Here is a 27,162-nt window from a genome sequence, read left to right as displayed (position 1 = left end):
CAGAAACAATGCTCAGGTAGGCCGTGGCATTTAAACGATGCCCAATAGGCACTAAGGGGCCTAAAGTGTGCCAAGAAAACATCACCCACACCATTACACCACCACCATCAGCCTGCACAGTGGTAACAAGGCATGATGGATCCATGTTCTCATTCTGTTTATGCCAAATACTGACTCTACCATCTGAATGTCTCAACAGAAATTGAGACTCATCAGACCAGGCAACATTTTTCCAGTCTTCAACTGTCCAGTTTTGGTGAGCATGTGCAAATTGTAGCCTCTTTTTCCTATTTGTAGTGGAGATGAGTGGTACCCGGTGGGGTCTTCTGCTGTTGTAGCCCATCCGCCTCAAGGTGGTGCGTGTTGTGGCTTCACAAATGCTTTGCTGCATACCTCGGTTGTAACGAGTGGTTATTTCAGTCAAAGTTGCTCTTCTATCAGCTTGAATCAGTCAGCCCATTCTCCTCTGACCTCTAGCATCAACAAGGGATTTTCGCCCACAGGACTGCCGCATACTGGATGTTTTTCCCTTTTCACACCATTCTATGTAAACCCTAGAAATTATTGTGAAAATCCCAGTAACTGAGCAGATTGTGAAATACTCAGACCTGCCCGTCTGGCACCAACAACCATGCCACGCTCAAAATTGCTTAAATCACCTCTCTTTCCCATTCTGACATTCAGTTTGGAGTTCAGGAGATTGTCTTGACCAGTAACACACCCCTAAATGCATTGAATCAACTGCCATGTGATTGGTTGATTAGATAATTGCAATAATGAGAAATTGATCAAATGTTCCTAATAATTCTTTAGGTGAGTGTATATTATGTTCATTCATTACACATTGACTGATATATTTCAAGTGTTTATTTATTGTAATTGTGATGATTATAACTGACAACTAATGAAAATCCCAAATTCAATATATCCGAAACATTTTATATTACTTAAGATCAATACAAAAAAAGTATTTTTAGAAATGTTGGCCAACTGAAAAGTATGAACATGAAAAGTATGAGCATGTAGAGCACTCAATACTTAGTTTGGGCTCCTTTTGCCTGAATTACTGCAGCAATACCTCTTTACAATACCCCATAGATTTTCTATAGGATTAAGGTCAGGCGAGTTTGCTGGTCAATTAAGAACAGGGATACCATGGTCCTTAAACCAGGTACTGGTAGCTTTGGCACTGTGTGCAGGTGCCAATTCCTGTTGGAAAATGAAATCTGTATCTCCATAAAGTTGGTCAGCAGCAGGAAGCATGAAGTGTTCTAAAACTTCCTGGTAGACAGCTGTGTGGACCTTGGACCTGAGAAAACACAGTGGACCAACACCAGCAGATGACATGGCACCCCAAACCATCACCGACTTTGGAAACTTTACACTGGACTTCAAGCAACGTGGATTCTGTGCCTTTCCTCTCTTCCTCCAGACACTGGGACCTTGATTTCCAAAGGAAAGGCAAAATGTACTTTCAACTGAGAACATAACTCAGCAGCAGTCCAGTCCTTTTTGTCTTTAGCCCAGGCGAGACGCTTCTGACGCTGTGTCTTGTTCTAGAGTGGCTTGACACAAGGAATGCGACAGCTGAAACCCATGTCTTGCATATGTCTGTGCATGGTGGTTCTTGAATCACTGACTCAAGCTGCAGTCCACTCTTTGTGAATCTCCCCCACATTTTTGAATGGGTTTTGTTTCATAATCCTCTCCAGGGTGCGGTTTTCATTATTGCTTGTACACTTTTTTCTACCACGTCATTTCCTTCCCTTCGCCTCTCTATTAATGTGTTTGGACACAGAGCTCTGTGAACAGCCAGCCTCTTTAGCTATGACCTTTTGTGTCTTGCCCTCCTTGTGCAAGGTGTCAATGGTCGTCTTTTGGACAGCTGTCAAGTGAGCAGTCTTCTCCATGATTGTGTTGCCTACAGAAATAGACTGAGAGACCATTGAAAGGCCATTGCAGGTGTTTTGGGTTAATTAGCTGATTAGAGTGTGGCACCAGGTGTCTTCAATATTGAACCTTTTCACAATATTCTAATTATCTGAGATACTGAATTTGGGGTTTTCAATAGTTGTCAACACTTGAAATATATCAGTCTGTGTGGAAAAGTTTCACTTTTTGAGTGGAATTACTGAAATAAATATACTTTTTGATGATATTCAAATTTTATGACCAGCACCTGTATTGTCTGCTCAGATTCAGACAAATTCAGCAAAGTTTATTGGAAGGTGCTTCACTTTACAGATGACCCAAAACATATTGCGAAATAAACCCAGGACTTTTTCATGGCAAAGAAGAGGAATATTCTGCAATGGCCGAGTCAATCGTCTGATCTCAACCTGATCAAGCATTCATTTCATTTGCTGAAGACAAAAACTGAAGACAGCTGCAGTAAAGGCCTGGGAAAGCAATGTCTGTCTGCTGTGTGGCTTTGTGGGAGGCATGGTTGGGGGTTAGAAGTGTCCTGTGTCTGAGTGCATTAGTGGAGCATGAGAAAAGACAAGGTGGAAAAGGAAGATAAGAAAACCAACGCAGGGGAGGGGGGATGTTATCAGCATTGGGGATTTCCTTGTTCCGCTCCATTCCATCAACAGCTCAGTTGGGATGGGTGCCTCTGACTTGGCTAAAGATGAGGCAAAGTGAGCAAGCGTTTCATCTGACGTGTTGGCTCACATTGACTTCCTGGTTAAGGGAGGGGGTGTAGAAGGAGCAGATCGGACAGGAGGAGGCCTGTGGCACTCCTGACTCAGCAGGGGCTCTTGTAATAATATTGCTAATCCGGTTAAGATTTGTGTTACATTTCAAACAAAAAAGTACCATTGAAACGCAGGGGCAAGTTTCTATTGCTCCAAGATTGGTGTAACACTAGGTAAAGATAGAAAAGGAAGACCATTGTTGCCCCAAACATTATAATGATATGTACTGCAAAAAGACTTGAAACCTGTGAAGAGTAAGTAACCTTCAATAGATGCACTTCCAAATCCATACCTTAAAATATATATTTGGAGCTGGTAAAAAAAAAAAAAAGCACACCACCCTGTAGAAAAGTGGAAAATGAGTGGGAAAAATAATCAAACATATAACATAGCATAAAAAAAATCTATTTTCAATACTTGCAAAAGCTTTGCACATTCAGCTGTCATGCATCAAAGCACAAAAGGTGCTTTTATTGTTGCCTAAGGTAATGAATACATTTTAAATAAATACATTGACACAATCAATAAATACATATAAATTAACATATCGTTTTTCCTGTGTGCTTTTTACTAATAACATTTGTGAAGAAAACCCATTTCCTGAAGGCTGTCCTTGCAGCCAAATTAAAGACCCATACCCCAGCAGTTTACCCAATCAATGCCAGCATGACCATCAAATACAGTTACATCTATTTGTATATTCAAAGGGAAAATTGTAAAATGTAAATTTGTTCACTATGATGTGGTATCAAATTGTTGTCACATGTAACTTGAACCCTGTGTTTGTTCATCTGTGTTTGAGACCAGCCCCAAATGGGCAATTTCTGTATATCTGGGAAACTTTTGGAAAAATCCTAGATTTTAAGGTGGAACGTGTGTGTTTGTGTGAGACAGACAGATAAACCTTCCATTGATACCCACATAGTGAATGTGTGTGTTGTAAATCAAATGATCTTCCAGCTCAGATACTCGTTGTGCCTTCTCTACGCAAGATAAGATGGACGGTGAGGAATTGTGTGAAGACTAATTTAGATGAATGGAGATTCTAAATGTCAAACTCCTTAAGGCCATCTCTCCTCTCCTTTTGTCTCTTTCTTAAAATTCATATTTGATGAGAAAGACAGCGTTAATGGTCCTATCATAGGTTAGCTTCTAACGCGAGTGTGTAGTACGGTCACATGTCTGAGTCTCCGTAACCAGGGCAACAATGACGTTGAATGACAGACAACAAGCCTGTCATTCTGAATTACTACTACTTACTATTCCTCATTGACTGTCCTCCGAAATGTGTTCCTCAACTGTATGAAATAGGAAACCTATAGGAAATACAATTTAACTATTCAATCATTCAATCATAAATGTTTCCATTTATTTTTAATACTAAGGCAAAAGTCTAAGTTTAAGCCAATGTTCACCACAATTAATCTTTTTTCTTTTTAATCTTCTATCAGCCAAAATCTTCAGCTCTTTCCTAACAAAATAGAGGATTGTAACCATGGACCTTTTCAAGTAGGGTTGAGAAATAGAGATCAAATGTGAAATTGAGGAAATATACACTTACAGACCACCTGATTATGTACTCCTTACAAGTACCGGGTTGGGTCCCCTTTTGCTTTCAGAACTGCTTTAATTCTTCATGGTATTGATTCAACAAGGTTTCACAAGTGAGTGGGGTGAAAGTGAAGGAACCAAGCGCAGGCAGAGTGGCAGTCGATGTCAAATCTTTACTTAAAAGTAACACTGAGCACTTAACACAAGAAAACAAACAAAAGGGCTGGCTAAGCAGCAAACCATTAATCACCACATGCGAAACACAAGGAGACATGAACAACAATGATCGAGGGGAAACATTTAAACACATACAAACGATATGATAGGGACCTGGTGTGCATGATTAAAGATGTGACACAAAACAAGTCTGAAATGCGTTCGTGAGTGAAGGGAACTGAAGGTGCACAGATCGGTGGTGCTGTTGCTCACCTTACTGTGACACAAGGTGCTGGAAACATTCCTCATAGATGTTGGACCATATTGACATTATAGCAGATTTGTTGGCTGCACAATGTATACAGCACATGGTGTTTAAAATGACCTCAGTTTACCCAATCAATGCCAGCATGACCATCAAATACAGTTACATCTATTTGTATATTCAAATGGAAAATTGTAAAATGTAAATTTGTTCACTATGATGTGGTATCAAATTGTTGTTACTTGAACCCTGTGTTTGTTCATCTGTGTTTGAGACCAGCCACAAATGGGCAATTTCTGTATATCTGGCAGATTTGTTGGCTGCACAATGTATACAGCACAAGGTGTTTAAAATGACCTCAGTTTAAAATGACCTCTGTGAATCTGAAAAAACTAAACCCAAGTCTCAGGCGGGAAGTTGTTTACAAAATACAGAGTACTAATGTTGAACATAGCGACTTGAATTCCCAGATGGTTAGATATTCTAAGCATGTTTAATAGAACCTTAAATTCTGTTTTTCTGCACTTAATTAAATATGAGATGCATATTATATTGTCCTACCTGTCCTTGTCCCCCCTACACATGCAGGACATTTTCAATAATACACTATTGGTTTGCAGAGGTTTCATAACTTTCAAACGGTCAGCTCTCTGCAGGATTGCCAGATTTTAGTGACTGTATACCAACAGACTCAAGAAAAAACCTTCGAAAATGTTTGCCCGCACACTCTCATAAAAAATTGCCCAATTGTGCGGGAAACCTTCCCATCTGATGAAAATGCTACCTACATTCTTTGCTTACATTCTTTTCTTGTAGGTTGGAATGTGCAACGGTAAATAAAATCAATAAAGAAAAACATGAAGCATATTTTCTTTTTCTGTTCATTAATTTTTATTAAATAAGATATACACAAATATTTGATGACATTCTTCTTATTATGCTGCTCGTTCAACCAGGAATTCTAGACCTGAATCATTGCCTGCTGGAGGGAATGCATTGTCCAGTCTTTTACCTTGATTCATCTCAAAAGCCCCCAAGCCACCAAAAGTATCCGCTCGAGCACGATGAGGCAAGTCAACCATTTTCAATGAATAACCCTGCATGTAGTAAGATGACCCCTTGATGAAATCACTATATTTACTAAATTATTATGCTGATTAGTGATTAGTATCACATCTACCTCTTCTGGTGCTTCAGGTGATGTTGAAGTTATAGTACTATACATACTAACCAACATATCTGTGGCATTAATTCCATCACCCCATGCAGAAAATATGTTTGTTACCCAATTTATAATATGAGAGGGCTACAAAGATATTTGTATTACATAGATCTCTACAAAGATAACCTGAAGCTTTAATCATAATAACTGAGTGATCCTGTGATTTACATGATAATGTTTTACCCACAATTCCACATAGTAGTAGAGTACATTTTAAGTTGATACAAGTAATGGTTTGGAAAGTACTTTGTGGCCCGATGGTAACAAGTAACACTATCAATGCAAGAAGGGAAAAGTATATCTGGGAGGGATGGTTGTGTGTTAGTAGTTTCCTGTTTCTGAGTGTGAAGTTCTTAAGTTAAGAGATAAAATGAGGTGAAAAACGGAAGACAACAAAATGACAATTCTGCAAAACTATGCATTTGGTCTTGGGGTGGATTTTTTGTCGTTCTTAACCAGTGTGTCAATATCAAGCATTTTAAACATGAATTTCTACAAATGTATAATTTTTCCAAACCTTTACAAAAATACCTTTTTCAAAAGAAATCTTTATGTAGTGTAAATAATATTGCTAAATCCCTTTATCATATGATGTTTCTAATAAAAAATAAACATGTACACTGAACTGTTTATATACTGTCTCCTAAATATCAACATAACTATTTATTATTTTAGAGAAGGATCAAAAACCCTCTATTTTAAAACCTAGGCCATGGCATCCCGCCTAACAGTAGATCTTTGGGTCCAGAACAAGTAAAAGCAGGGCTGGAACTCCCCAAACCAATAACCAAAGGCCACATTTTGAGCCTTTTGGGTATGGCTACTGCTGAGCCTGGCTTCCAGACTTTGCTGAAATCATAGCCTCTGTCCACTGAAGGACTGACCCTGGATTGTCTCAAACACTCTCTGACTACCTCTCCCTGTTTAGGTTTACCGCATCATGCGAAGCTGTTTAACCTCTTTGTCCGTGAAAAAATGGGTTCATGTCTTGTCCAGTTTGACACAGCACCACGTTGGGAAGCAGCGGCTGGTGGCATACCACTCCAGGTGTTTGGATCTAATATCTCATGTTCTGGTCTGCTGCCTACAAGCAGTTGCCCCAGATACTGTCTCATGCAGACATTGTTGCCTTGTGCCCTCTCACTGTTGAGGATCCACATGCTGTTCATTCTCTCATTTCACAGGCTAAGACAGCACATGTGGACCCTATTAGGTTACTGCACTACTAAAACATTCTTCTGACAATGTCTCATGTTACACTAAAGAGATGCACTGTCCTGAATCCTGCTACTTTTTTGCCTTCATATGATGATGGTCACCCTCATGACTGTGCTGCCATGTAGGAAGACCCCTTTTGATTTCCACGACAAAGACAAGGGAATAGTGAGTGCAGAAGATGACCCCTCAAATATAAATAGTTTAGCCATTTTGGGAATTAATATCATTTGCTCCTGTTGGGATGCTCTATTTTCTGATTTACAGGTTAAATATGAGCCACTGTCCATTCCCACATACATCATTTAGGCGGGGTCTTTGGGGCTGTTGAAAGGTCCGAGCATCACCTGCATCCATGGTAACCAGAATGTTGATGCCAGTGTATCACCACCCGGTGGGCATTCCAAAATAGTGACAGAGTGGATTGGGCAAGAGCACCCTCTAATCCAGTGATTCTCAAATGGGGGTATGCGTACCCTTAGGGGTATGTTGCGGTACTGTAGGGGGTACGTGAGATTTATAAAAAAAGAAAAAGATTAAGTCATTTAAATCATTAATTAATTTAATTTAAAAGATATACAAAATCATCCATGATTACTAAAAATATCATATGAAAATAGGTTTAATAAAATGTTTATGTAAACCACATTTTTATATAAAATGTTTGATTGTACACTACCTAAATCAGAGAAGAAGAATTTGAATCACGCCTAGCGGGAAGCCAGTTACTCTACTGGAAACAAATAGACATTTAAATGAAATCCTGGTTAAAACGTAGTAATACTACAACGGTGAGCGTTTCCCGCAGAATAGAAAGAATGGGAGCGGATATTGTTGAACAAGTTGTGGGAAAACTTGGCGAAGCATTTTCACTCCAGTTTGATGAGTCGACCGATATCAGTGGCAAGGCACAGCTCATGGCTTTTGTGAGGTATGTGGATATCAACAACATTTATGAAAATGTACTTTTCTGCAAGTGCTTAGAGGGGAAAACAACAGGAGAGGACGTTTTTTAATGTTGTGGATCATTTCTTAATTGAAAACGAGCTGGACTGGAGAAACTGCAAGAGTTTCTGCACTGACGGAGCTGCGTCAATCACAGGCCGTGTTAAAGGGCTCATGGCGCGTATTAGAAATAAACATCCAGAAGTCATACACAGGGAAGCACTGGCATCCAAAAATATAAGTCCTGTGTTGCATGACGTTTTGAATGACTGCATTAAAGTGATTAACTTCATTAAGTCAAGGCCACTCAATGCACGACTGTTTCACCGCCTTTGTGAGGACATGGGAGCTGAACACACACAACTGCTGCTACACACAGAAGTGCGCTGGCTATCTCGAGGGAGGATACTGAACAGGCTGTTGGAACTACGGGCGGAGGTGCACACCTTTTTGTCAGAGCAAAGATCTCCATATGTCACCCTGTTTGAAGATAAAGATTGGCTTACAAAGCTGTGCTATCTGGCAGGTTTCTTTTATCAAACATGCTTGGGGCCAGTCAAGGGGTACTTAAACTGCATGATCGGTTATCGGTAATGATAAATTGTTTATTATTGCAAATGTCTATTATTGCAAATGTTTATTGTTGAAAATGTTTAATATTGCAAAAGTTTTTCATTTACAATGTTTAATAAATCTCATAATGATGGCACGCCACTATATGGTAGTCATAGCTTTTATTTCTATCTCAAATGGTTGGGGCCGGTCAGGGGGTACGTCATTGAAAAAAGATTGAGAAGCACTGCTCTAATCTTAAAATCTGAGTGCCATTACTACAGCTAGAAGTCCTGGGCTGGTCTGAAGAGGGAGGATCCAGTCAGAATAATGTTTTTATACCTTTTATACTTAGAATAAAAACATTACCCCCCTATCAACCAATTGCTGCTTTGTCTTATCAGGTACAAGGTTCAGAAGAGTTGTTTTTCAAGGTGAGCCCTGGTATAGTGGGAATGGAAGTAAAGCGGGTTAGTGAAGTATCTGAGAATTTCCTAGTTATAGAAACCCTTGCCAGCAGGAGGATTTGAAGGGCCTACTGACTAAATAGGAGGTTCATTTGCAGTCCACAAGAAAATCTTCGGCCGGACTGAAGTCGTACATCCCACCATACCAACAGTTACAAACAAGCCCATTAGAGAAAGTTTTCGGCCCATTCCTCCTAGCATGTATCAGGCAATCCGTGGTCTGTGAGGTAATATGCTGAAGACAGGGGTTGCTAAAGAAAGCAGTTGTCTTTGGACAGTGCCTATTGTCCTCATTAGAAAGAATTGGGTAGACTGCCAGAGGTTATATTCAGTCATGTACAAAGATACTCACCCATTTGCTCACCCACTAGGAAAGAGGAAGCACTCACCGCACAGAACAGAATTATATTAATTCCCAAATTATGGTAACTTAAGCTGTTTGCCCTCAAATGGAAAGTGAAAGAAGTTTAAAGACTATTTCTGTGTCTCTCTGTTCACAGTTTACACAGACAACAACCCGTTAGTCCATCTCCCCACAGCCAAGTTGGGGGGCCGTTGAGCAGCATTGGGTCACGCAACCTGCCAACTACAGTTTTTAATTGAAATACAGCCCAGGTCGGGAGAACGCTAATGTTCACTCCGTAATGTCTTGTAGATATATTGATTGTATAAGTTAGTGAACTGTTGTAAACTGTTGTAAGAAATGAAACGAAATATTAAGTGTTTGTAACTGTGTTGAAACTGAAGGTGCAAGTAGGAGAATAGGAAACCCTGTTCAAGCGGTTGCCGGGGAGAGAAAGATTTAGTATGTCTGTCTTTTGAGATACAGGACACAGGTTAGAGGCACACACACATAGTCGGACAGACAACACAGAAACCACAAGGGGGGCAAGGGGATACTTGCAGTTATCCTTATAAGGAATAGAACTGGGATTGGGCCAATGGCACACTTGTTTTGTTAACATAACACCTCTATCTTTTGGGCGTAATGTGATGGCAATTTCTAAATTCCAAATAGTTCTATGAAAATGGTAGGTAAGACAGGAGAAATCAATTGCGCAATAAACGGTTTTAATCTTGCTTGCAAGGAGAAAGTATACAGGTTACAAAGTAACGGTGGATAGTTTCTAAATAAAAACATCATTTCGACAGTATTTATTACATAGGAAAAAGGGGTGTGGTAAGATGCTGCCATCTGTTTCATGTCAATCAAACACCTTTCCCTTTGTTCTATCACACACGTCAAATGCTATCTTCCCCCACCTTATCCTTCCTGCCATAATGTTTACTGTAGTGTTTACCCAAAGGGGCCAACTGACCTTACTGCCCCCTGTTGTATCTTCTCCTATCCTGTCCTAAAACCCATTGATCTCCATCTGGACAGACAATAGATGCCCCCAATGCAAATACCAGGTCCCACACATTCCTGTACCTATCTTAACAGTGGGACTCACTCCTTTATACAGTCAGAATACATAGTATAAGAAATTTCCACAACAGTAGTTGAAGTATAAATGCTGTTTTGACTGTTGATCCTTAGACATTGTGCAGCGTCACTTGTCTCCGGAAGCTTCTGTAATAAATGGATATACGGTACGATAATTGACCTGACTCCTGGTGTTTTATTCTCCTTTCCAACAAACCAACTTGGGGAAGTGTTGACTTCAACAGTCTCCACAGGAAGTAAAGATGATCCAATTGATGAATACGTTCAAATTATTTGGACTATCCAAAAGTTTTACCTATATCCTTTATACCATGAACATTTTTGAAGTAATCCCATTCTTGAAGGATCTATAATTGCCGTTCAAATAAAGATTAACAGATTTGATAGGCAAACAAGTCATGTTTTTACTCTACCCAGTCTGCAAGAGCAAGTGTGTTTTTTCTTGAGTCAACTGGGGTCAATTTTGGTGTGGTTTTGGCCCACCAGCCATTTCTTGCCAACACCTGCTATAGATTCATACCCTCTAAATCCTGAAGAGAAACGCATTGTTGTGAGAGCACAATAATGCACACATAACATACACAAATGCAAACACAGTTACAGACACACGTTGTCACAGCTGTTTGGAAGTATCTTAATTGGTATAACAGAAATACATCATTATATTTCAGGGAACATCTGCAGTAATTACACCTCCTTTTGGACTTTGAAAATGTAGCACATACTGTATACATTTCAATTGCCTCTCAATTTTTCTTGGCACACTTTGGGCCCCTTAGTACCAAATGAGCATTGTTTAAAGGCCACAGCCTACCTGAGTATTGTTGGTGACCATGTCCATCCCTTTGTGACCACAGTCTGCCCATCTTTAATGGCTTGTTTCAACAGGATAACATGCCATGTCACAAAGATCTCATCATCTCAAACTGGTTTCTTGAACATGGCAGTTCATTGTACTCAAATGGCCTCCACAGTCACCAGATCTCAACCTAATAGGTCATCTTTGAGATGTCAGAGATTCACATCATGGATGTGCAGCTGACAAATCTGCAACATCTGCGTGATGCTATAATGTCAATATGGACCAACATTTCTGAGGAATGTTTCCAGCACCTTGTTGAATCCATGCCATGAAGAATTAAAGCAGTTCTAAAGGAAAAAGGGGGTCCAACCCAGTACTCGCAAGCTATTCATAATGAGGTGGTCTGTAAGTGTATATTTTTATTTTATCTTACAGATGGTCTGTTGTTGCATTCATATTAAAGACCCTAGCAGTTTTTCCAATCAATGCCAACATGACCACCAAAACACAATCTATTTTCACATTCAAAGTGAAAATTGTAAAAAAATAATATATATAATAATACAATCATTTGCTATTAGCTTTTTTTCATGTGTTTGCTAAAACTTGTGTGTCTGTCTGTGTTTGAGACCAGCCAAAGATGGAGAACTTCACACTTGACAAATATGTCTGTCAAAGGATCTGTATTCTTAGTCTTTCCTCAATTTCACATTTGATCTCTCTTTCTCAACCCTATTTGAAAAGGTCCATGGTTACAATCCTAGGAACATGTTCTCCATTTTGTCAGGAAAGAGCTGATTATGGCTGAAAGATTAATTGAGGGAAAGCCCATAAGCAAATATTCAGGGTGAACAAAGAATTAACCATAAAGATTTCTTTGATAAATGAAAACATTTATCAAACTATTGAAGAGTTAAATAGTTTTTCCTATAGGTTTCCCATTTCATACATTTTTGGAACATATTTCAGAGGACAGTCATGGCTTGTGATTAAATCCATTTTCACAAAGCAAGTGAAAGTCATGGACTCCATCAGTTCATATGCTATATAGCAGCTGTAGCTTACACAGTTTGATTTCAATGAAAACCTTTGTTAAGACAGTCTTTCTGCATAACAATATGCAGCACCTTTCATTGCGATGCACAAATGCATTTTAATGGTAGGTTCTTCATAAAAAAAATATATATCAGGAAGTCTCCATCAACACAGACAGACCTCTATTGTGAGTTCATGTCACATTCCAACCAGCAAGTCACTCAAAGGAGAACAGATGAGGAAGTTGTTATGGACATTTTGAACTAAGGTACATTTGAGAAATGTCTGTCTTTCAATTGGCTGGTATAAAGATCTTTACTTTGATTGTGACACACGTCTGTATAATATCAGAGAAACATTAGGTATTTAGGCCATGTTCTCCTGCCTAGAGAAACAAAGGTGCCAGTCCTTTTGTTCCTTGGAAATGTTGTCCTTGGAGGGAAGAAAGGTCAGTTTGATAAACGCAACAGAAAACATTGGCAGGAAGGATAAGGTGGGGGGACAGCCCACATTTAGCCTATAACCTATGTGTCATAATGGGCAACAATTTAACACACCCCTTTTAACTGTAATAAATACGGATTGTTCATGTATCTACTTTAGAGACTCCTCGAATGATTATGTTTGTAAGTGTTTGACGCGTCTCTCTTATTTGCAAATAATTGAAAAAAGTATTAAATTGTGCCAAGATAATTTTGTCTCTGTTCTTACTCCTTTAAGAGTGTCGATCGATGGAATTGCCATCACAAAGCACAAGTGTGGTAAAGGAAACTTGTTCTAAGATGTCAGAAGGAATCTACGAATTTGAAGGGAATGTAACTAGCACAAATATTGATTGCCCATTATATGGCAATGAAGGAGCTGACAAGACCAAACCAGGTGGAGACGTCATTCAACATTCAGGTAATATTGCATGCACATAAAACACACAAACGAACACATACAGGTAGAAACATATAGCATGCACACACACCCTTATTCATAAAATAAAAATGTAAATAAAACATATTTATTCTTTAAGATTTCATTACAATTTGGACATTTAGCAGGCTTATGACTTATCTTATTAGCAATTGAGTGCACCATTTCATGCTTTTAATTACTGTATTTCAAAATGTTTATTTGATGTTCAGATTCAGCATATTCAAAGTGGTGGAAAAAACCTTCTGGAGTTGCTGCAGTGTGTCTGGGACTGCTGTGTGTTCTGCTTCTGGCTGAGATCATAGGACTGTCTGTCTACTGTAAGTTAAATTCACTCTCACTTAAAGCTGAACTGACAATTTTTTAAGAAAATGAAATCTCAGTAAAATAATGGAATATTTCAATGGAATGGAACAAGTCAAAAGGTCCCATTTGACTAGATGGACCTTGACCCAAGAATAGGCAAAATTGATGTGTCCGATGTAAAAAGCTGTTAGAGAATTATACAAATAGACTCATGGCTGTAATTGCAGTCAAAGGTGCCTCTACCAAATATTGACCATAAGGGCAATGCAATCAATTATTTTCTGTTTTGTAATTAATTGAGAAAGATTTGTAGAATTAGTTATTCACTCTGACATTGTCTTTTTGTGCGCATCACTGACAAAAACTACTAATGAAATCCATTTTGAATTAATGTTCTAACAAAATAAAATGTGGCCATTTCAGAGGGGTGAATACTTTTGAGAGTTACTGAATTTTCTTTTTCGATGCAAGAACTCTTAACATTTTGCTTTTTTTTGCCAACTCACTCGATTGAGTCATTACTACGGCAGTTCAAGTTCAGACTGCCGTACTACACACATTTAATAAACATTGTTCATTATCATAATATCAAAAACAAGTGCTTAGACGAAAGAGTAAAATCTCAACAACCCCTGTATCATAATCCCAAATTGGACATCAGCAAATTAGCAGAGGAAATAATGTTGATATACTATGTGTAGACAAAACGATAGAATCCATGGACCAGCCCTTAATATACAGTGGATATAAAAAGTCTACACACCCCTGTTAAAATGCGAGGTGCTTGGAATGTGAAAGAATGAGACAAAGTCAGAACTTATGTCAGAACTTTTTCAAACATTAATGTGACCTATAACGTTAACAATTCCATTTAAAAACAAACTGAAATCTTTGAGGGAAATTTATTTTTTTCAAAAACTCATAATATCCTGGTTGCATAAGTGTAAACTCCCTTAAACTAATACTTGCACCTTTTGATTTTATTTCAGCACTCAGTCTTTTTGGGTAGGAGTCTATTAGCATGGGACACCTTGACGTGGCAATATTTGCCCACTCTTTTTTGCAAAAGCGCTCCAAATCTGTCAGATTGCGAGGACATCTCCTGTGCACAGCCCTCTTCAGATCACCCCACAGAATTTCAATTGGATTCAGGTCTGGGCTCTGGCTGGGCCATTCCTAAACTTCTTCTGGTGAAGCCATGTTTTGTGGACTTGGATGTGTGCTTTGGGTCAATGTCATGGTGAAAGGTGAACTTCCTCTTCACCTTCAGCTTTCTAACGGACATCTGAAAATTTTTAGCCAAAATTGCCTGGTGTTTGGAACTGTTCATAATTCCCTCCACCCTGACTAAGACCCTGGTTCCAGCTGAAGAAAAACAGGCACAAAGCATGATGCTGCCACAACCATGCTTCACTGTGGGAGTGGTGTTCTTTGGGTAATGTACAGTGTTGTTTTGGCGCCAAACATACCTTTTGTAATCAAGGCCAAAAGGTTCAACCTTGGTTTTTTTTTAGAACATAACACATTTTGTTTTCGTAAACTTCAGCTGGGCTTGGATGTTTTTCTTTCTTTAAGAAAAGACTTCCGTCTAGCCACCCTACCCCATAGCCCATTTATATGAAGAATACAGGAGATTGTTGTCACATGTAGCACACAGCCAGTACTTGCGAGAAATACCTGCAGTTCCTTTAATGTTGCTATAGGCCTCTTGGAAGCCTCCCTGACCTGTTTTCTTCTCGTCTTTTCATCAATTTTGGACGGACGTCCAATACTTGGTAATGTCTCTGTTGTGCCATATTTTCTCCATTTGATGATGACTGTCTTGAATGTGTTCCATGGTATATCTAATGCTTTGGAAATTCTTTGTACCCTTCTCCTGAGTGATATCTTTCAACAATGAGATCCCTCTGATGCTTTGGAAGCTCTTTGCGGACCATGGCTTTTGCTCTGAGATGCAACTAAGAAAATGTCAGGAAAATCCTACTAGAACAGCTGAACTTTATTTGTGATTAATTAAGAGTCACTTTAAATGTTGGCAGGTGTGTAATGACTTCTATTTAACATGAGTTTGTATGTGATTGGTTAATTCTGAACACATCCCCAGTTATAAGGGGGAGTGCACACGTATGCAACCAGGTTTTTTTAAAATTTCTCCATCTCGAAGATTTCAGTTTGTTTTTCAATTGAATTGTTCACATTATGTCACATTCAAAGTGGAAAAGGTTCTGACATGGTTTATCTTTGTCTCATTATTTTACATCACAAAAATCTAGCATTTTAAGGGCTGTGTAGACTTTTTATATCCACTGTAACTTGAATATTACAGATGGCGTAATTGGCTGTCAATACTTCATAAAAAGAGACAAACTACAGACCAGTAACAAGAACCTGACTGAAGAGAGAGACCAGCTACAGACTAGTTACAACTACCTGACAAAAGAGAGCGACCAGCTACAGACTAGATACAAAACCCTGAGTGAAGAGAAAGACCAGCTACAGACTAGATACAACAACCTGATTGAAGAAGGAGACCAGCAACAGACAAGTTACAACAACCTGACAAAAGAGAGAGAACAGCTACAGACTAGATACAAAATCCTGATTGAAGAGAGAGACCAGCAACAGACAAGTTACAACAACCTGACAAAAGAGAGAGACCAGCTACATTCTAGTTACAACAACCTGACAAAAGAGAGAGACCAGCTACAGACTAGATGCAAAACCCTGAGTGAAGAGAGAGACCAGCTACAGACTAGATACAACAACCTGATTGAAGAAGGAGACCAGCAACAGACAAGTTACAACAACCTGACAAAAGAGAGAGAACAGCTACAGACTAGATACAAAATCCTGATTGAAGAGAGAGACCAGCAACAGACTAGTTACAACAACCTGACAAAAGAGAGAGACCAGCTACATTCTAGTTACAACAACCTGACAAAAGAGAGAGACCAGCTACAGACTAGGTGCAAAACCCTGAGTGAAGAGAGAGACCAGCTACAGACTAGTAACAACAACCTGACAAAAGAGAGAGACCAGCTACAGAGAGACAGAGACATCTTCCAGAGATTATTGGGTAAGTGAATTGAACTGGTTTTCCTTTTAACAAAATCTCATCAAAATGGCATTCATATTGACTTGCAAAACTGAAACTGAAAACTGAATAAACATATTATATGTGTAATTTAATTAGTGAAATGTCCAAATGGATGGAAAGTGTTTGGTAACCGCTCCTATTACGTCTCAACGGAGAAAAATAACTGGGAATATGCCAACCAGGACTGTCTGAAGAGAGGGGCACAGCTAGTCATCATAAACAACCAAGAGGAACAGGTGAGAGGGAGATCCATAAGGGATTTAGGGATTTATATGGTTATTTTGATGCCATTGTCAACATCATAATCTTTCTCTGATAGAAATTCCTAATTACATTAAACATACGTTCTTGGATCGGTCTGACTGACCGTGAGACTGAGGGGACCTGGAAATGGGTGGACGACACACCTCTGACTACAGCGTAAGATATTGCACTCTGATATTGCACCCCATGCTCCAGACAGGAACTTGCTTTGAGATGAGGCTAATTCATTTAGTGCAAATTCGCAGCATTTGTAAATTATGATATGTTTGTTTGATGTTCGTTTCATATTATGTTTTAATAGCATTCGTAACACACTGTAATGACATTCGTAAGATATGTAATGTTTTAGCCAATTCGTAATGTACTACACGTTTGGTAGCTCATTCTAATGTAATCTAGCATAACGTAACATATCACACGATATCGGGGTGCCATGGATTTACGTAGTCTACTTAGCCCCATGTCCACATTCGATTGTGAGGTAGATAAACGTCTCTGCTGTCTCTTTAACTTTAAAAAATATCAGCAATTTGGATTTATGAATTTGTTCTCTACCAGTTTCTGACTCTCTGGTTCTCTGTGCTGTTCTCATTATAGGTACTGGGGTGACAGAGAGCCTAATAATGGTGATGGTAAAAATGGAGAGGAGGACTGTGCAGAGATTAATAGTTGGTATAGTGATCCTGTAAAGAAATGGAATGATTTTTCATGTACCACTGTACTTAACTGGATTTGTGAAAAAGTCATTTATTAACAATAATTATCTACTATACAATCAGAATAAATTAAGACAGTACACAAACAATAAACAACATGCCATTTAGCAAAAATGTGTATCCAAGATCACTTACAGCCATAGTGAGATGGGGTTGATTTTAAAGTTCAGTATTGATCTGAATTTTGCCTTTAAAATAATATCAAATGCATTGCAAAATTGTAAGATGAATTTAATAGAGAAATCAGGCTTGACTGGTTGACTGTTCTTTTATAAATGTAATTTGCAAAAGTTATTATTGTGATTCTGCTTGTCTCACATCCAACAAGTTTTAGGTGCACACAATCTGCACAAAATAATTAAACATGTTGTCCTGTGTGTATTGAGAAATATCCATTGCAGTTCCATGTTTCTGACAACCACATTGAAGAAGAACCTGTCATTGGGGGCTTCTTATTTATTCATGTTTGTTTCCCAGAATGCCCATTTTAAGCATAAAGGAGATGATTTACTTGACAATCTATTGTAGCATACAAATCTCGTTTAGTCAGGTGGTCAGTCAGGCTAGGTTCAGTAAAGGGTGGTCAATCAGGCTGGTTTCAGTAACAGGTGGTCAATCAGGCCAGGCTAGGTACTGGAATCGGCAGGCAAAGAGGTAATCCTCAGGACAATCAGGCTGGTCAGAACAGAGGTCTCTAGTGAAGGTACAGATGGGAGTTGAGCAGAATGGGGAAGACAAACAACAGTAAGGGAAAACAGTATAGAAACAGTACAGAAATAGAGAGTCAAATCGTTATGGATGGTGAGAGGACCTCTTGTGATGTTCATCAACATGTGCAGTATTTATTGTAATATCAGGAGCTGGTGTTACAATAACTATTCAGATCAACACAGTCCCAAGACGATCTGTTAATTGCAGCAGAAATTCAAGATGTCCATCCTGTCTAAGATTGAGAATGCGATCACTTTATAAAACAAACATTAAGAACATTACATTGATGATATCTTTATTATCTGGCATGACACCAGAACACAACTAGATTATTTTCATCACGAATAGCCTTGTTGACTGGATCACCTTCAGCTTAGAATGTTTCTGTAACAAAATTAATTTCCTGCTATACACCGCTCTCTATGTAAAACCAACTGACAATAAAAGTGTATTGCATGCATCTAGCCACCATCCAGCCTTGTTAAAGCGAGGCTCGCCATACAGTCAATTCTTAGGTATCAGGTGTTTATGCACCCGTAATGGGGATTTTATAGTTGAATCTAAAGCAGAAAAGGAACCAAGCAAGCCTAGTTCAGCCAGCCTGCAATGCAAAGTGATGAATGTTGTCGGCCTCACTGGATTCAAACCTGGTTCTCCAACATAAGTGGGCGGATCTTTAACCACTACACCACGGTGATATATATTGGATCAGTGTCGGTATAGCATCTCGTCATTGGATAATTTTGTCACAAGTTAACATTTGAATATTTGAATATTTCGCTAGACACCATTAAGCATTGTGTGCAACTAACAAAGGTTCCTTATTGACTTTCACAACAAATAGCATCTATGAAACATGGTTTTTGCCACTGGTCATTATAACAGCTTATTGGCCAGTAATAGGCTTACTTGTATCAACTACAGTAACTTAATAATTGGAATAGTCATACGTTTGCCAGTAGGTGGCGCTGCAGTCAGATGAGCAGTTGGACCAGATTGAATGTGAACATACCAAAGCTATTTCACTTCATGGCACAACGACGTTTGTTTTTATGTCATTCGTGAATGCCATTGATACAATAACTATCAATATAAGTGACGATAACTGACCTTTTTGTCAATCAAAAAGACAAAAGAATCGTGGAAACCCCTACTCTTTTACTGCCCAAGGGGTTTTGATCAACCCTAAAAGATCATGCGTGGATGCATACTTCAAAAATCCACCTCAAATAGTCATAGTATAACGTAAACAGTTTTATTTTATGCTTACTAACTACTAACTACTAAAGGTTGTTGCCAGTGAAGTTTTTGTCTATCCAGAACTGATCCTAATGCATAATTTGCTTTGACTGTAATGAGATTCGAACACAGGACATACAGTATTGGTTGCTTTCCGTGTCTCTAACTACTATGCTATTTAACAAGGGTCGGTCGGTCAAAGACATTTGCATTTCTTGGCCAGCTCCGCTTATATGGTCCGGCAAAAGCTGTGTTTCAACTTCCTTAATAGAGGTTACTCAAAAGAGGGTTTGTACTCAGCTCTGAATGAGGTTATCACTATTGATAGAACCAACCAGTGGCAGTTTTAGCACATTTTCCCCGGTGTGGCAAAAGGATGGCATGAGTTTCCAACTAGGGGGGAGCAGAGGTTATTTCCCCAAGACAAATTTGAAAATAAGAGGCTTGTGAATCACATAATAATGAGACGTTTTATGTTCAACAACATAGTCCTATTCAGTTCTAAAAGATGTTTAAACAACTATCAGAAATATTTTTTTTTTCACAGTGTGTACTAAGATATCAGACAGAACAGTGCAGACAGAAGACATGTTCTTTATCACATGTGTACTAAGATATCAGACAGAATCTACAGACATAAAGGGAATGTAATTGGCACAAATATTAATTGCCCAGCTGACAAGCCCAAACCAGGAATGTATGTAATTTAACATTCAGGTAATATTGCATGCATGCAAAATACTTACAAACACACACAAACACCCACGACGAAACACAGGTACTAACACAGGCATATAGGCAGACATGCAAACACACACTTATTTTTTTGATTAAAAAAGTACATGAAGTAAAACCTATAAAAAATATTTTACTTAAATAATTTAACAATTTTGACATTAAGCAGGCTTACCTTGTGATTTGTATTATAACTAATCTTATCTTTTCAGCAATAAGGTGCAAATGTTCATACTTTTAATTACCGTATTTCAACGTTTTATTCTTAGACGTTCAGATAAATGTAGTGTATTGTCAGTGTTGGAAAATAACTTCTGAAGTTGCTGAGGTGTGTCTGGGACTGCTGTGTGTTCAGCTACTGCCTGGGATCATAGAACTGTCTGTCTACTGTAAGTTTCATTCACTTACACTTAAAGTTGAACTGACAACATTTTAAGAACATGTTGTCTTGTTAAAAGAATGGAACTTTGCTGTTGCCCAAAGATCCTCATTTGACTTGATTGAGCAAAATTGCTATATCCAGATGAACAAAGCTGGTAGAGAATTATCCAAAAAACTCATGACTGTAACTGCTGCTAAGGCAACCTCTACCAAATATTGACAAAAGGGCTGAATGTAATCAATTATTTCATTTTTTACAAGTAGTTTTTGTTTTATATTTGTAATTATTTGAGAACTTTATTTTTCACTTTAACATTATGGACTTTCTTGTGTTGATCAGTGGCAAAAACTCCTAATGGAATAATTTTTGAATGCATGTTGTTACACAATAAAATGTGGAGAAGATCAAGGGACGTGAACACTTAACAGACCCTGACCTTTCTGTTTCTGTGCAAAAACATAACATTTTTCAAATTTCTACCAACTCACTGGATTGAGTCATTACTAATGTAGTTCAGGAGCAGGCTACCCTGACCTTTAAAAACGTTGTTCAGTATCAAAATACATTAAAAAAGTGAGTGCTTGGAAGTAACATAGTTAAATCTCAACTACAGGTACTGGGAAGCAACACAGTCTGATAATGGTGGTGGTACTGTAGGAGAGGAAGACTGTGCTGAGTTTGTGCTGATAATTGGTATAGTGATCCTGTAAACAAATGGAATGACATGACATGTATCACTAAACTTAACTGGATTTGTGAAGCAGTCAGAGATTAACAATACCTAGTTATCTACAGTACAATTTGAATGCATAAAGGATGTACACAAACAATAAACAAAATAATATTTAGCAAAAGAATAAAATATCCAAATTGAGTTACAAGCGTCCCATCACTGGCACCAATATCCAAACATTGCGCAGGTTTTGCCAAAGCATCAATACAATATACGTTGTCTTAAAATAAAATGATACGCTTTTGTGAGATACTAATAAAAATATGTCAGAGAAGAAATAAGAATAATAAAAGGAAACACTGTCATATCCTCACAACTAACCACCATGGGGTTTCACTTCTTATTTATTCATGTTTTATTACTAGAGTGTACAGTGGATTTTAACACAATGGAGATGATCAAATTGGCCATATTTCTTAGCATAGAAATATTTGTATTCTTACTTTCATTATATAACATTTATGTTGAGCTCCATCAGTCTTCAAACAGAGGTCATTTATACAGACTCATAGAAATCCCTTTACCTATCGCTTGTTTTCTGAATTGTTATTCCGAAGGAAACTTTGGTGGTCATCTTGATTTAAAGGGAAAGTTCACCTACTTTTAAGAAAAACTTCTGATCTCAGTAGGTTCAGTTATCACCCAGTGTAGTTTGAAGAAACGCAAATATTTTCACCCGTCTCCCTTTACAGCATCACACATACACACATATCTCAGTACCTGTTGTCAATATAGAACTCTACATCTCTGCTCCAAATCACAGGACAAGAGAAAGCATCACACAGACATTCAGACACAGGGACTGAGTCAAAGGGCGCCCTCTGGTGGACATAGTGTTAAATACTGGTACGGCTGGAGGTTTGGAGACAGAGGTCTGTGCTGTGGAGTTCACACCCAACAGGTCCTTCATTGAGCCCACACCCACGTTGCCGGCCCGGTCCACCACCACAATCTCCACCTTCTTCAAACAGCAGGAGGCTCTGTAGGCCACCCAGGTCACATTCTCACCATTGATGCCTACCACCGAAGAAGTGTTCAGGGTGCCGTTGCCCTGGAGCAAGGTGATTCTGTCGATGCCGGTGATGTTCATGCGTCGGTCAGGTCAGCATGGAGCTGCCAGTAGGTGGCGCTGCAGTCAGATGAGCAGTTGGACCAGACTTAGCGTCCCACATTGGGGTGGAGGGAAATCTGAGACCTGGACGACAGGTGAGAGAGAAGGAAAGTTTAATTACACAACTGATGTAGCTGGTGGGAACCTGTAGCTCACAGCCAGTCTTTACCTCGCTGACAACAGAGAGACGGAGGACGGCCTAGTTTAAATGGAGTTTATTTTAACCTGGCCTGGAGCACACCCCAGGATTAATTTTGTTAGAAAGAAAGCTACCTGGAGGGCACAGAATTCCAGGATAACCCCAAGCAAAGACAGCACTGGACACTAACCACTCCTGGACAAAAAGACTAACCCAGTAAGACACAGACTGCTTTTTTTTTTTTTTACTGTTTCCCTTTTCTTTTGTTTATAGCTGGTAAACAGTTTAGCTGTTAAACAGTTTAGCTGTCCGGTCGAAGTGATTAAACGGGAGGACTGTACAGTAAAGGCTCTAGAAAGAGCTTGGCCTTTCTTTTGGTTTTATGGTTACCTGTTTTATAATTTTTTCCTAAATGTTTGTTTTTATATGCATAAGTAATGGGTAAATGCTGAATGTACAACTGCACATTAAATCCGTAAGTTAAGAAAGAGAGACGTAATTTGTGTGTGCTTCAAATTTACATGTGTTTTGAACTGGCAACAGTGCTGGACCAATCATGTCATGGGACAATAGTGCTTTTGTAACTGGACAGTGATGAGAGAATAGTGCTTTTGTAACAAATATCTTGTGAATTTTTATTGAGGAACACAATTTTTTCTCGATGGTTTCATTTAGAAAATCTCAAGTAACAATATCTCAATTCAGTCATCAAACAACGTTTGCCCACTATGGAAAATTAACAGCATTTAACTTCCTTATAAACTCAAACTGGACTCTAAACCAAAATGTAGCAAATCATGTTGTACAGAGTAGAAGCGAAGCTTCATACATCTTCTAAGGGGCGTTTTCTTTTATCTGAAACGGGTACCGAAGCTTCGATACGACCTGTCTCGCAAGAAAATCTCAAGTTGTGTACCGAAGGATCGCTTCAAGCGTCCCATCACTAGCACCTGGCTGCTGTCTCTTAAAGTTTCACTAATAAGTCCTGGGTCACTGCCTTGGAGAAAGGATCCCCCACTTTGTTCCATCTAGTTCTTCTGGTTCCATCTGGTTTGCTCCCTGTATGGGCCAGTGCATAGTTAGTTTGCTCCCTGTATGGGCCAGTGCATAGTTGGTTTGCTCCCTGTATGGGCCAGTGGAAAGATGGTTTGCTCCCTGTATTGGCCAGTGGATAGTTTGTTTGCTCCCTGAATGGGCTAGTGGATAGATGGTTTGCTCCCTGTATGAGCCAGTGGACTGTCAGTGGAGGAAGCTATGTATCATACATGAGGTTGGCCTATTTTTAACTAACGGTGGCTGTAATATTTAGAGGGGGACAGTGACTAAACCTTTCAACACAAGGGGAGGTTCAAGTGGAAATGTACAGTGTAATTAAGGGTGGTGGCCGCTCATTTCAGCCGCCTGTATCCGGGATCTTGTCCTTTCGGTCATGACCCAAAGCTCATGACCATAGGTGAGAGTAGGAATGTAGATTGACCTAGAAAAACAAATGTTAATACTTAATATTTCAGATTTGACAGACAGAGTGAGAGAGAGACAGACACAGAGAGAGAGAGACTTGTTTAATTTCTGTCTTCTCTCACACACATGTAAAATTACCACTGTCAAATTTACAAACCTAAATTAGGAATGCAACCAAGCTCAGAACCAATGTGCCTACAGGGCCATATGTGAACAGCATTAAGCTCAACACCACTGAAGGCCACAACGAAGCCAAAAGACAACTTTTTAGGGATACAGATCCATTCTATAACAACAACCTTAAGTAGTTGTATAAGCATAGACATTCTGACACTCGTCAGGATGATAAAATATCTGAGGGCTCACTTGAAGAGAAATGTGGCATGGCGGTTCTTCCTCTGGTCAAACTTGTATGGCAACAAATGATGTCTCGTCCACTTGCTTAGCTATCTCCTCCCTGTACACTTTTGTACAGTGCTAGATGTCTCTTTGAAGATGGGCTGAGTGTCATAGTGGCTCTGGAACACCTGTAGTGCATACAGGAGCACCTCTATGCACTGTCAACTTGGGCTGCGACATTTACCTTTTTCTTCAAAAACCACTCCACCCGCGGTTAGTTTTACCAGCAGTTTGAGTGGTGACAATATCCCGTGGCTGATGGGCACCAAGTCGCTTTACTTCAAGTTTCTCCTCCAAATTAAATGTTTCAATCCCGTAATCGAGTATGAAATCCACTTCATTCATTTTCTCAAGTTATCTGGCGTTTGTGAAGCTAACAAGCAAGCTAAGACAATCTACCCTTCTTGCTCTTCTTGCCAAATAATGTTGGCGCCAGACAGACAGACGAAATTACGCTGTAGTGGGCCTACCAGCTGTCAGATCCACTTGGCATAAAATTTGTGTTAACTACATTGATCACCCTAACATTCTGAGCATGCGTATTAATATTTTCACACGTACAATGTACATTGCATTGTGAGAGACAGGAAAGCCCCACATTCACGCTTAGCCCATGGCCTACTACTGAGAACTCAAATCGGCAGAATGCAGTCTGAAGCAGCAAGGCAGGGACCAATAAAAATTAAATAAAATCTTAACACAAATGATAAACAATTTAGGAAGATGCTATATTCATAAATAATAAATTATAGGAAGTAATCTTTGAGATATAAAAATAACAATTTTGTTGCAGTTCTTTCTGTTGACAACAGGTGGGGCTGTGTAATCAAAATAATGATATTTATCATCACAGCAACAGTAGACTAAAACAAAGGGGTCAATAAATTAATTCTGATATTATTCCCACATGGGAGGAATGATAGGTTAGATCTACAGAGAATCGCCCCCATAAGAAATAATTAAAATGACAAAATTAAAGAGTAATTGTACAACTATTATAATATAACCAAATTGTATCTTTCAGGCCATCTAGACTCGTTTTGCTGATGTACTGGATAGCAAAGTCACACTTATTGCAACTGCCAGTTGCCGAAATTCAAACTCTGATGGCTGAGAGATGAAGGTAGGAGAGAGCTTGTGAGGGACCTCCTGACATCAGTGTCGCACAACTGCTCCTGTAGAGGACCCTGCCTGTGATCATGATGTCAGCCAGTTGTGATGAAATGTACTTTTTTCATTTGAGACAGAGCCCAAGGACAGCTACTCAGCAGGAAGTAATGGTCTATTTGAGGTCAGTCATGAGGTTGAGACTCTGAACCAGTTCTCAAATGTCAAAAACATTTACATGAAGTACAACACTCCGACCCCAACAAGTGCACCTGTGGAAAGGCTTTTTAGTTTAGGAGGTTAGAAGGAACAGACTGAAAAAAGCTTCTGCTAATGAGATAATACTTTTTTCACTTTTGAACATTATAACCTTGTCTAATGCCAAGGCAGATATTACAAAGTTTCACACTGTGCCCCAAATAATAACAATTATTTTGCTCATAATGTCACTAAGATCAGATTTTTTCATAAGTGTGAACAGCAGAAAACAATTTTTTAATTTTTTTATATGTATTGTAGCGGACAGGTGCTGGTCATAAAATTAGAATATCATCAAAAAGTTGATTTATTTCAGTAATTCCATTCAAAAAGTGAAACTTGTATATTATATTCATTCATTACACACAGACTGATATTTTTCAAATGTTTATTTCTTTTAATTGTGATGATTATAACTGACAACTAATGAAAATCCCAAATTCAGTATCTCAGAAAATTTGAATATTACTTAAGACCAATACAAAAAAAGGATTTTTAGAGATGTTGGCCGACTGAAAAGTATGAACATAAAGTATGAGCATGTACAGCACTCAATACTTAGTTGGGGCTCCTTTTGCCTGAATTACTGCAGCAATGCAGCGTGGCATGGAGTCAATCAGTCTGGGACACTGCTCAGGTGTTACGAGAGCCCAGGTTGCTCTGATAGTGGCCTTCAGCTCTTCTGCATTGTTGGGTCTGGCGTATCGCATCTTCCTCTTCACAATCCCATAGATTTTCTATAGGGTTAAGGTCAGGCGTTTTTACTGGCCAATTAAGAACACGGATACCATGGTCATTAAACCAGGTACTGGTAGCTTTGGCACTGTGTGCAGGTGCCAATTCCTGTTGGAAAATGAAATCTGCATCTCCATAAAGTTGGTCAGCAGCAGGAAGAATGAAGTGCCCTAAAACTTCCTGGTAGACGGCTCCGTTGACCTTGGACCTCAGAAAACACAGTGGACCAACACCAGCAGATGACATGGCACCCCAAACCATCACTGACTGTGAAAACACTGGACTTCAAGTAACGTGGATTCTTCCTCCAGACTCTGGGACCTTGATTTCCAAAGGAAATGCAAAATTTACTTTCATCAGAGAACATAACTTTGGACCACTCAGCAGCAGTCCAGTCCTTTTTGTCTTTAGCCCAGGCGAGATGCTTCTGACGCTGTGTCTTGTTCAAGAGTGGCTTGACACAAGGAATGCGACAGCTGAAACCCATGTCTTGCA

General features: G+C 39.0%; 1 long non-coding RNA gene across 2 annotated transcripts; it reads left to right on the top strand.

The window, feature by feature from the left end:
* Window positions 1–16,614: 16,614 nt before the first annotated feature.
* On the top strand, window positions 16,615–17,648 carry LOC117594129. Of its 2 annotated transcripts, XR_004575528.1 has the most exons (4): window positions 16,615–16,656; window positions 16,774–16,913; window positions 16,997–17,097; window positions 17,539–17,648. It is a non-coding gene; the product is annotated as an uncharacterized LOC117594129 (long non-coding RNA). The 2 variants fall into 2 exon arrangements; XR_004575527.1 differs by lacking the exon at window positions 16,615–16,656 and having other exon boundaries at window positions 16,704–16,913.
* The last annotated feature ends 9,514 nt before the right edge of the window (window positions 17,649–27,162 follow it).

Source organism: Esox lucius, chromosome 25 (assembly GCF_011004845.1).
Source record: "Esox lucius isolate fEsoLuc1 chromosome 25, fEsoLuc1.pri, whole genome shotgun sequence".
NCBI lineage: Eukaryota > Metazoa > Chordata > Actinopteri > Esociformes > Esocidae > Esox > Esox lucius.
Note: the sequence above shows the minus strand (reverse complement) of the source record. Positions and strands in the feature narration are given on the sequence as shown.